We start from the raw sequence: 9,050 nt of genomic DNA, 5'->3' as shown, positions 1-9,050 counted from the left end.
TTCAGTCCTCCGGGATTTGCTTCCAGCTCGCGGTGTGACCTTGGGTAAGTGCCGTCCCGAATCTGAGTCCAATCCTGCTTTGTCGAGACGGAGAGTCACCTTGCAGGTTTTCGAAATTACATGAAATGACTTTATGAGGTGCCTGGCGCCCTAATGTCCCCTCCTGGGGGCAGCTTTCCCTGCCTCCAAGACTGGGCAGGTCCTTCGTGTCATATGTTCACTTGGCCCACAGTTGTCCTTTCATATTTGCTTGAATGACCACTTGATTACTATCTGCCTCTTCATTTGAATTTGAACTCCGTGAGAGCAGGTCATGTTCATTCTCACACGTCCGTGCTCAGTACAGCGCCTGACATACAGCAGGCGCTCCATGGATGCGGGTTCCTTCAATCCCATCCGTCCGACGTGCCGATCGAGCAGCAGCAGGCTCAATACCGCCACTGGCCAGCAGAGGACAGGCGGTGACCAGTCTTCTCACCGAGCCGCGCTCCCTCTCCGCCCACGGCTCCGCGGGAGGGGTCAGGTGAGCCCAGGTGCGTGCGCGAGACTGGAAGGTGAGCCCTATGATGCGGGCGAGGCCCGGCCCGGGGCATGGCTTTTCCCTTTGGATCGGTGGCATGCGGCCTTTCCTGGACCCAAGACCTCTCCAACAAGCTGTGAGCGTGTCTGGCATCTGCAAAGGTGCCCTGGGAAGAGCCGGGCTTAGGAAGTACAGGGCAGTGGGGATGGAAAGGTAGCCGCCTGTAGCGCGGTTACTCTGTGACCCCAGGTGACAGAACCTGTTGGGAAGTGACTGGCCTCGGGTCTCACTTTATCAATAGTCATTTGGCATCAATATGGGTTCTGAACCGAATTGGTGTCTGGCTGCGATCTCAGCAGAGCCCCCTTGGCAGCGGGGCTACCATCTCAAGGTGGTCAAGGGGGCGGCACCGCCCCACAAACACGTCGGTGGCAGAATTGTACAAAATAGAACATCGTCTATAAATAACGTCAGGAAATCCCTCGAGGGAGCCTGAGAAAGGAGGAGAGGTCACAGGTTGGGACAGCAGATGCCAAAGTCCATTTAGCTCTTTGAGCCTCAATGTCATCTGCAAATGGTGATAAAAGCTACCTGGCAGGATTTTACGGTGAGGATTTACAGGATAAACTAAATCAGCGGTTTCCAACCTTGGATGTGTGTCGGCATCACTGTGCCCTGGACAAATACTGATGCCCAGGCTACTACGACCTTTAAAAACCTCTCCAGGTGGTTGTAATGTACGAGGCAAGGCTGGGAGCCACTGAGCTAAATGAAGTGCTGAGCACAGCACAGGGCGCGTGCGGTAGGCTTCCGGTGATGTTTGTCACACATTTTTAAAGATGGAGCACAAATTGTTTTCATTATTTCATGTTCGAGCAAAAAAAGGAAAAAAGTTGATATAAAGGTTGTTGCAGAAATTGGATTTCTGACAGGCTTAATTCCCAAGCTATGAATCATCCAGGATTTAGTGATTAGGGGGTGGGTATTGGGCAGGGGGAGAGGCACCCTTTGGTAGTATGACTTGTCCACAGGGACAGTCCTTCTAACCCCAGGTTTACACCCCTATCTCCAAGGCGTCCTTTGATGGGCAAACAGCGTGGTGCTTAGTTTGCCCATTTCTGGGATAAGAGTGGAGGCCATCTCTTCCCCTGCCTGGGTAGACTCCCTGGGTGGGCGTTTATCCCCGGTAGCTGTCTTTTCCTTGATTAATCCAAGAGTGCAGGTGGCACTCCCTTCTTTATGGATTGGTAGCCTGTGTGCTTTGCTAATTCCCAGATCCGGTGGTTATTTACTGTGCCCCGCTACTTTCTTGCTGGGTGAACCTGGCATGAGGTAGGAGGGCCAGCACACTTAGGCTTGCCACTGTGATCACTTGTCATGAGCAGCAAGACTGGCTTCCAGGAGTGGCTCTTTGACCATTCCTGGTGGCCTTGTTGAAGGTGGGAAGGGAGGCAGCAGACCCTGGGGCTGGCTCCCCACAGCATGCAGGGTTGAGGGTTTGGGGGCAGGCAACTGGTGTCTGGCTAGGATTGCCAGATTTAACAAATAAAAATAAAGGACACTCAATTAAATTTGAATTTCAGATACATAACAAATGTTTTTTTAGTATAAGTATGTCTCGTGCAACATTTAGGATATACTTATACTAAAAATTATTCCTTATTCATCTCAGATTCATATTTAACTTGGCTCTTCCATCTCGTCTGCTCAGCTGAACTGCTTGGACCCTTTCCCACCTCTGCTCCAATTCAAGTTTTTCCTGCCTAGCATGTCTCTTGCCAAGTCCCAGGAGCAATCACTAACACTTATTGAGTACCTACTGGGTGCAGGCACCATGCTGAGCTCTTTGATTGCATTGTCTTGTTGGATTCTCATAAAACCCAGGATGGTGAGGGCAGTAGTTATCCCATTTTGCCAGTGAAGAAACTGATACTCAGTGATTCTTTTTTTTATAAGATTTTTTTATTAACATATTACATATTTAATAAAAAAAATCCACTCTGGCTCTCTCCTCCATTGCAAGGGGAAGAGCAGTGAGGAGGGGCTGGCACTGCCCACCCCTAGGCATCCGGATAAGCCCTGCCTCTGGGGCCCCCTTCTGCCCCCTGCTTTCCAACAGGCTCTGACCTCCAGACAGACGGTTCAAAGTTACAAGTGCTTTAGGACCTCTCTTGAGCTTCCCCAGGCCGACCACTTGTGCAAAATTTAGGGGCCACCTGGACAAACCCCTTGCTTTTTTTCATTCTTAGGATCCTTCGTTCATGCTAGAAAGAGGATCTGGGGGCAGACAGTGGAGTCGCTACTGGCCAGGGGGAAAGGAGGAAAGGGACAGTGATAGGGGACGGGGCCAAGAAGAGGGATGGTGATGAGGTCCCCTCACTGGAGCTGGTCACTGTGGAATGAATCCTCCGCCATGGGGTCAGGCAGCAGGGCACAGGGGTCACTCAGCACGTTTAGCCTTTCCAGGCCCAGTGGCTCCATGCGAAGCTCATCTTCTAGCCCAGCCCCGGTTCCAACCCAGCTGCTGACACTCACAGCCAGGCACTCCGGCCAGGGCTCTGCAATCTCCTTAGAGAAACCTGGAGAGGAGCCTCCTGTGAGGATGATGTTAGGCCCTGAGCCGTGGCAGGAACAGGGGGTCAAGTTCTGGTAGTGGAGGGAGTGGGGATCCTGGGGGCCGCCCACTGGTCCCTCACCCCCTAAAAATTCAGGCTCTTTGGAAAAGCCAGAGGGGTCCAGCGCTAGGCTGGCTGATGGGCTCTTCATGCCGAACTGCTCGAGGTTCCCCAACCTGAAGTCACTCATCGGCTGGTGGTAAGACTTCTGCCCATGCTCACTGGGCCCAGGTGGGTATAGTGTTGCATAACACGCTGTCTGCTCTGCAGGGGGGCTGCCCACCTGAGGGCTGCACTGAGCAGGCCTGAGCGGGGAGCCTGGCTGCTGTAGAGGCATTGGCGTGGGTGGCTGGGTGGGCAGAATCAGGCCGGGGTGGAGATCTAGGGATATGGGGGCAGCCGCTGCTCAGTGGGCAGTTTACTCGTGTTCAGGGGGACACCCTGAGTGATGGAAGACAAGGTGGGTGACATCGTTGGCAAAAACTGTTTGGGCAGCTGCTGTTGGGAGCTTCTGGCATCATTGGGGCCTGCGGGCAAACTCAGGGGGCTGAGAGGCACACGATGATGGTGGGGGGTCCCAGGGGTCGAAGATGGACAAGGGGGGCTCAGAACAGGGGGGGAAATGGAGGAGGAGAGGGCAGAGACACTGAGTGAGGGATGGCCCAGGGAGGTGGTAGGCAAGGGGCATGGTGGGCCAGGGAGGTGGTGGGTAGTGCAGGGTGGGCCAAGGAGGAGGCGGGCATTGAGGGATGGCTGTGCGAGCCCTGAGCTGGGGCTGAGGACTGCTCAGGGAACCCTAGAGGCTGGCATTGCTTGGGGAGGACTGCAGGGAGGTGTGGCTGAGAAGCAAATGAAGTCCTGGTGCATCATAGCCCGGCCCAGGCCTCCACTGATGCCCAGGTGGGTCATGGTGTGGGTCAAATTGGAGGTTCTGTTCTCCCCCAAGCCCCGCTCAGGTTAGGGTAGGCAGTCTCCCAGGGGGGTGGGCGGCAGTGGGGGAAAGTGCAGGTTGGTGAGGTCAAATTGGCAGCCCCCCGTGTTCATGGCAGGTGGGGAGGACAGGCACACTGGCAGGCTAGCTGGTCGGGAGACGGAAAGATGTTCATTGCAGGGACATCCCAGGACCAAGGTCTGGAGGGAGATGAGGACAGCTTCTTCGCATCCCATGGCTTCAGCTAATGCTTGTCATCTAGCAAGTTCTCCATAGCAGGGACTTTGGAGTCCATTTCACCATCCGGAAAACCCCCACGCCGGCCGGGCAGGATGCCGGGAGGTGCGGGGACTGGGGTTCGCCTGTGTTAAGTGCAGGCAGTAGAAACAACTGCCCCTTCTCTGTGGGAGATTGCCCCAGGGCATCGTCCTTCACCAGCTGGCCTGGGGAGGAGGTAAGCAGGCAGGTCCATCACCAGAGCTGTCGACAGGGCGGAGCCCCGGTGCAGTGGGGACACCGTTCTGTGCATCTCGCCACACCCGTCCCAGCAGCGCGCGGTGCCGAGAGGGGTGTCTCGAGCTCGGCCAGGCTACAGCCGACCCGGTCTACACCTGGCAGAGAACCACCGTGATGGGAGCGCCTTGTGTTCGCCAGCCGTAGTCTCTGGGCCTGTGACCGGGTGGCGCCGAGTCCGTCACCACCTCCTCCAAGGCCGCCGTCTCCTCGGCCTGACGCTGCGTGATCTCTCTGAACTTGAGCGGACTGGAAGCTGAGGCCGTGGCCCAGCCAGGCCCGCTGGCCCCCAATGCGCCAGCTTCCTCCCCGTCCCTCCCAGCGACCCTCGACCCTGGCTGTACAAGCCACAGCCTCCTCCAGCCGTAGCCACCGCCGCCTCCCACACTGGTTCTTAGAGTGTGGTCCGGACCAGCAGCAGCACCTGGGAACTTGCTAGACACGCAGATTCTCAGGCCCTACCCAGACCTATTGGATCAGAAGCTCTGGAGCTGAGGCCCGGCAATTGGCATTTTAGTAATTCCTTCCCACCCCCACCCCCAGGTGATTCTGATGCTAGCCTTAGTTTGAGGCCTGCTGCTGTAAGAGATGACGTGGATTCTGGAATCTTCCATTCGGGCAGGTGGGGTGTTTAGGATCTTACTGAGGGCCATCCCTGGGCTAGGTACTGGAGGTGCCTCAGCGACCCCACAGTCTAGGGGGCATGGGTGGGTGAAGGAAAGAACAGAGGGCGGTCAGGCCCTTGTGCTGTTAAATAATGGGGGGGGGGCGCCATGCCCAGGGGGCCTTAGCGGGGTGAGAGGGGTCAGAAAAAGCTTGGTAGACAGGAATCCTGAAAAATAAGTTGGAATTAGATGAGTATGGATGGGGACGGTATTCAAGTGTAGGCACTAGTTTGTACGAAGGCCATGCAGAGCCACCTGGAGATAGTTCACTCTTGCAGATGGGAAGCGAGGGGAGGGGGTGGGTGGGTGGGTTTGTGAAGTCCCACGACTTCAGAGCAAAGGAAGAAGCTTTAATGGGTATGGAGAATAGGAAAAGCCCTCTGGCTTCCAGGTTCAGTGAACACTACGGAAGATGGGGGATGGGAGGTGAGAAGAGACCCAGGCTTTCCCCTCACTTAGACCCAGGCAGCTTCTCCCCTCAATGCGTCTGCAGACTCAACCCCCAACGCAGTAGCTGGCAGGTGCGCGGTTCCGAGGCCAGAGCCGGTCTGCAAGCCCAGCTCCTCCCCCGGCTGGGGCGGGGGCGGAGCCGGGGAAGCGGCCCCGCCCATGGCCCCGCCTCCGGCCCAGGTCCCGCCTCCAGCCCCGCCCCCGCCTCCGGCCCCGCCCCCGGACTTGGCCGGAGAAATCCCTGCTCTGGGCCGCTGGCCTGGGCTGCCTTTGCCCGCCACGTTCCCTTCCGCTGATGATGTGGCCAAGACTGCACTCAGACACTGGGGGCCTCTCCTCCCAGCCTTTCGGGGACCGGCCCTGGATGTGCTCAGGGACCCACAGGCTGGAGGGTAGGAGACTTCCGTTGCCATCCCCCACTTCTGCCAAAGAAGCCTCTGGTGGCAGCCGAGAACTGACCCGCCTGGCCAGGTTGCCTCTGGGCAGTTCCCCACTCCAGCTGTCTTTCCCGGAAAGACGTCAGTTTGCAGAGCCTTTTTGGAATCCGTGCCTAGAGAGGAACACTGAGAGATCATTAACCACTGTATGAACTGGAGCTTTCTGTGTCCTGAAAAATCCCTCAGCGCTTACCGCCACCTCCGTGGGCTTGACCCGCAGTGAGGGCCCTCCTCGTCCGTCTCCTGTTCTTCCTTTTGTTATTTGGGTATACCTTCTGCCTCCACTACCACCCTCCATCTGACACGTGGACTGTGTCTTCTTATGCTTTGCAACTCAAGGAGGGTCTAGCATGGTGCCCTCCACTTAAATAGGTATTCAAAAATATTGTGTAGAGAAGACTGACTTACGCTGGGCCTTGAACTACAGGAAGGGAACTGTTATAGATGGGGTACATTTAGGAGAGGAACAGGCAGTCTAAGTGGGTGCAAGTGGTAAGTGAAAACGTGGGTACAGGAGAGAGAAAGGGAGTACAAGGAGATAGTCGATCTAGCCTTGATCATGGGGCAAAACCGTGGACATTGGGAGCCATCAATAATTATTGAGCAGAGGGTGATACGATATTGTTAGTCACTATGCTAGACCCTTCGTATATGATATATGCACTGTCCTCCCCCCATTGCCCTGTCCCCTCTCTGCCTGGACAGTTTTTCCCTCCATCCCTAATGTTGATGCCAACTCATTTTTTAGATCCCGGGTCCACTGTTACTGCCATCAGTGGCAGACAAACTCTAAGGTGGCCCTAGGATCTCTGCCTCCTGGTGTTCATGCCTTTATGTAATCCCTCCCACTGGTGTGTGGGTGGCATCTGTGGCTTGTTTTTAACCAATAGAACATGGCAAAAGTAATGGACTGTCTCTCCTGTGTTTACGTTGCATCATATAAGTCTCAGTCTCACTAGCAGGCTAGCTCCAGGGACTCTCCTTGCTGACTCGAAGTAAATAGCCGTGATGAGGAAACACATGTGGCAAGAAGCTATGGGCAGCTCAGAGCTTCAGCAGCCTCCAGCTAACAACAGCCTGCAAGAAGCCAGGGCCCTCAGTCCTATAGCCATAAGGAAATGAATCCCACCACTACCTGAGTGATCTTGGAAGTGGCTCTTCCCTAATCAAGCCTCCAGATCAGAATACAGCCCGGCTGACACCTCAATTGAAGCCTTGAAAATCTTGTAAGCAGAAGATTCAGCTAAACGGCCCAGACTCCTAACTCACAGAAACTGTGAGATAAGAAACATGTGCTGTTCAAAGCCTCTAAGTTTGTAGTGATTTGTTACGCAGCAATAGGTAAGTAATGCACTTTCTAGCTAGGTTAACTCTCCCTTACATAGGCTCTCATAGCATAATGTACCTTTCCATCTTTGTGCTTTATGTGATACTTTATTTATATACACCACTTGATCAATATGAGGACATTTTTTACTCATCACTGTATCCCCAGTGCCTCATATAGTGCCTGACACACAGAAGAAAACCCATAATAAGTATTAGCTGCATGTGTTAACGAGTGAATCTTCTTACTTAATCTTTACCACAACCTGGTGAGGTGAGAACCATTATAGCAGACAAGGAAAATGAAACCAATTATTTACTTAAAAGTATGCTTACAATTTTGTTATACTTAAAATTTTGGCTATGCACACCACCCATCTTAATTTTTAGCATGACTAAAGGATAATGAAATGATTTGAGAGCAGGATGTAAAGTGCATGATTGCAGGTATGACATCATTCACGTAGCATTGTATTTTCCAATGAGCAAAACTATCCTTCCAAAAATACTTCTGGGCTCCTCTGGTTTTCCCAAAGGCTTCTCTTGTTCATTGCTTAAATCACTGTGAAACTGCTGCCCTATCATCGTCCTTTTCTGACCTAATATTGCCAGATCCTCATCTGTAAATGCTTTGTGAGATTCCAGCTGTTTTCCAGCATCACTTTCATCGACTTCATAAAATTCAGCATCTTCCACAAGATTTGCGGTTTCATTTTGCACTCCACTTGCGTTGTCTTGTTAGAGGTCAAAGTCATCTGACAACGGGATGCTGTTGAAACCAAAATCAGTTCCCGTGACATCTCTGCTCAAGACCCTCCAGTGGCTCCTGTTCTCCCACCTCTCATACCCACCCCACTTCTCAGCCGCCCACGGTGCTCCCCTCAGTCCTGTGCACCCGCCACATTCACTGCTCATGAATGGTCATGCCCAACAGACACACTGGTGCTCCGAGCACCTGGACCCTCGGGGTTGGCTCCCTACCAGCCTCAACATTACTTGAATGTCAGATCTACCCTGACCACTCCCAGCTACCTTTCCTTGTTCTACGCTTCTCCGGCAGCCTAATTGCTTCCTCCTGTGCTATATAATTTACTTTTTGTTGAAGTTTGGTGTTTGTCTCCCTCTGCAAGAATGTAGGCCCCGTGAGGACAATAGGTTTGATTTGTCTTCGCTGATATTTCCAAAGAACAGTGTCTGGCATCTAGTAGGTTTCTAATAAAGATTAGTGAGTGAACATCCATATCCTTGATGGTCTTGCCTCTACCTTGAAGTCTCTGTCCCCTGCTGCTGCCCTGGGCCTCTTTCCCACGACTCTGGCCCCTACCCCAGGTGAAGTGAGCCTGCCCTGTGTGTGCCTGAACAGTAAGGACTTCTTGGGGTGCAGGTAGTTTTTTTGTTTGGTTGGTTTTTTTGTTTTTAGGGAGAGAAGGAGGGAAGGAGAGAGAGAAGGCAAGGTGCAGGTATTTTGACCTCCTATGTCAGTATGAAATACTAAATTCCAGCTTTTATTTTTCTTTTAGGGAAGAGGGTTCAAGAGGAAGAAGCAAGGCAAGTGGAGAGGGTGAAGAGAGAACATGGCCTCGGATTTTCCTG

The 9,050-nt window shown here is 53.3% G+C and overlaps 1 pseudogene; it reads right to left on the bottom strand.

Annotated features, from left to right (window-relative positions):
• Positions 1-2,896: 2,896 nt before the first annotated feature.
• On the bottom strand, positions 2,897-7,153 carry LOC109729705 (CREB-regulated transcription coactivator 2-like; annotated as a pseudogene).
• Positions 7,154-9,050: the final 1,897 nt, after the last annotated feature.

This window comes from Microcebus murinus, chromosome 16 (assembly GCF_040939455.1).
Source record: "Microcebus murinus isolate Inina chromosome 16, M.murinus_Inina_mat1.0, whole genome shotgun sequence".
Classification (NCBI taxonomy): Eukaryota; Metazoa; Chordata; class Mammalia; order Primates; family Cheirogaleidae; genus Microcebus; species Microcebus murinus.
Note: the sequence above shows the minus strand (reverse complement) of the source record. Positions and strands in the feature narration are given on the sequence as shown.